The following is a 2,450-nucleotide window of genomic DNA, read 5'->3' on the forward strand; positions in this document are numbered from 1 at the left end:
GCTTGGGAAAGAGTTCTTGGGGGCTGGGAGGGGTCCTGAATCAGAGAAGACGTGCAAAGTACTCCCCAACATCTAATCCAGCCAATGAGTCAGGACTTTGCAGATAGGGAAGTGGGCAGATAGCATATAGAAAAGGGACCAGAAATCTTGAGCACAAATGGGGGTCTTCCAGCTATGCTCCACATGTTAGTTCATCCTAGATAAAAATGCTTTAACTCATCTCCCACTCATCCCAGAACTCTCCCTAGATGTGGGGAAAGAAGCAAGATGCAGTAAAAGTTCACATTTAAGTCACAGAGAGATCGTGAAGGCTGTGCCAGTCTCACTCTTATCATCACAGAGGTCAGGGATGGAGAGATCAAGACTGTCCTTAGGAAGAGGCAGAGGACTCATGGCTCTCCTCACCTTCCAGGACCCTTCTCCTATCCTCCCTGTAGCGCATGCCCCTATATGCTGTGGTAGGAAGTGTGGAACCATCCTGTAAAAAACCTGTACCTACAAGGTCTGGGCAGGAGCAGCCAGCTGGCCACTAACGCATTTTTTTCTGCAGCCAAAGAGCAGGCAGCTGGGCTGGGGGTGCTGCTATGGCCACTCTGACTGGGTGAGTGCCACTCACCCTTGGTAGGTCTCTGGCATGGCTTATTTTAAGATCCGGCTCTGTGTGGATGGACGGGACAGCTTTGTTCTCTCAGTCCTTTGATTTGTGAATCTCCCTTTGTGACTGTGGGGGATGCTCAGGTCCTGCTGTTTCTGGGCTCCAGCATCCCCTGGTGTTGATCAGGCAAAGCCAGCTGCATCAGGAATGGCAGGCCAAGGACAGAGCAGCCTCCTAGACTCCGTAGCCTCTGGCTTGGGCTGCACAGCCTTCACCGTGGTGTGAGGCTGACTGGGTGGTCGTGGAAGAATGATAAGTGCCTGTTCAGAGCCAGTTATGAATGGAGTGCAACCACAGGGCTGGACAAGGGTTGCCCTGCTGTGCTTGGGTCTGGGCCCGGAGCTCTCTTTAGTGTCTGTGAGACTCGGGGTTGGACCCAAAAGAAGCTGCCGGGGACTCACAAGCATCCAGTGCTTGGGAAAGAGTTCTTGGGGGCTGGGAGGGGTCCTGAATCAGAGAAGACTGCAGGCCTGTCAGACAAGGTCTGTGGTTCCCCATCTGTGGACTGAAGGCAGGCAGTGCTACAGAGGAGAAAGTCTGTCAGAGCCAAGGATAACCAGGTTCAAATTCTAGCTCTACTCTAAGCTGGTACTGAGTTCCTGGGCTGGTCACTTAACTTCTAATATCTCACTGTGAAAGGGAGTTATAAGACCCACCTCTGTAAAGGGTTAAAAGCTTAAACTATAACACAAACAGATTGTATCTGCTCTGTAAATGTCATCATTCACTCATAGACATACACATACCATCCATTCCCCCATGCCAGACTCCTATAACCAATGGGGTAGAGACAGTTTGCTCTCAGTAGCTACCTGAGACCTATGATACCCTAAATTACTTCCTGAAATTGACACATTCCAGCTGAATACGAGCCAGTTTCCAGACCCCTATCTGGGGTGCGGTTAAATTCAGCACACATCGCTCAGCACTGACTCAGTGGGCACTTAAGTCAATAGGGCCCTGTTTGCTGTTAAAAGTTCTGTGGTCATAGGTGTTCATTCTAGCTAAACAATTAACTCTCATTGGTTCAAGCTTCCTACAAAAAATGGAAAATACAGATCCCAAGCTTGCTGAGCAAAAGAAAAGGAACAAGGATGAGGAAAATGGGGAGCAGGAGGAAGATCTCATAAAAAGCAACTTTCCCCAGAATTTCAGCCTCAGTCCCAAAGATTGCCACATAGAGCAGAGGTTTTAAATCAGTTCTCATAGTGTAAATGTTGGGCCTAAGTGACCTGTACAGCTTTGTGCAGTGGCAGAATAGTAGCTGATGAGGTTTATCCAAGGTGCAATTATTGCTAATTGAAAACTTTCCCCAAAACTAAGCAACCTGTGCATTGTCCTTCCCAAGTCACATGTGGCGATGGACATCTACCTGACAGCTGAATGGGCAATCACTCCCTTTTGGGAAACTTGCAATAGCAATAAACCCCTACATTGTGATTTTCTTGCCCTCTGTAGCTTACAGCAATTGCCCCTTATTCTGCTGACAGGGGTTCCATGCTCAGATCTCTCCTCCTGACTCTCCAGACAACCATAATTCTCTACAGCATCTATGATTCCTCTGATCCCTCCAAGTCCTGAGCATTAACCCATTTCTCCTTTCAGGGAATCAGTCTAAAAGCTCCATTCTTTTCTGTTGCCAGTGGCAAAGGACAGATGCATCAGGTAAGGCTCTAAGGCCTCCAGGGGGCGGTGTAAATAACTTTTCTTAGACCACCTTTCTTTGAGGACCTTTTTGACCTTCTTTTGGGAACTAGGATGCCATCTTTGGTACTCATGTGATTGGAAACTCATC

General features: G+C 48.2%; 1 pseudogene; it reads left to right on the top strand.

Moving 5' to 3' along the window:
• The first annotated feature begins 1,893 nt into the window (after nt 1-1,893).
• Nucleotides 1,894-2,021, top strand: LOC129399536 (U4 spliceosomal RNA; annotated as a pseudogene).
• Nucleotides 2,022-2,450: the final 429 nt, after the last annotated feature.

The sequence above is a fragment of the Sorex araneus genome, chromosome 11 (genome assembly GCF_027595985.1).
Source record: "Sorex araneus isolate mSorAra2 chromosome 11, mSorAra2.pri, whole genome shotgun sequence".
Lineage (NCBI taxonomy): Eukaryota > Metazoa > Chordata > Mammalia > Eulipotyphla > Soricidae > Sorex > Sorex araneus.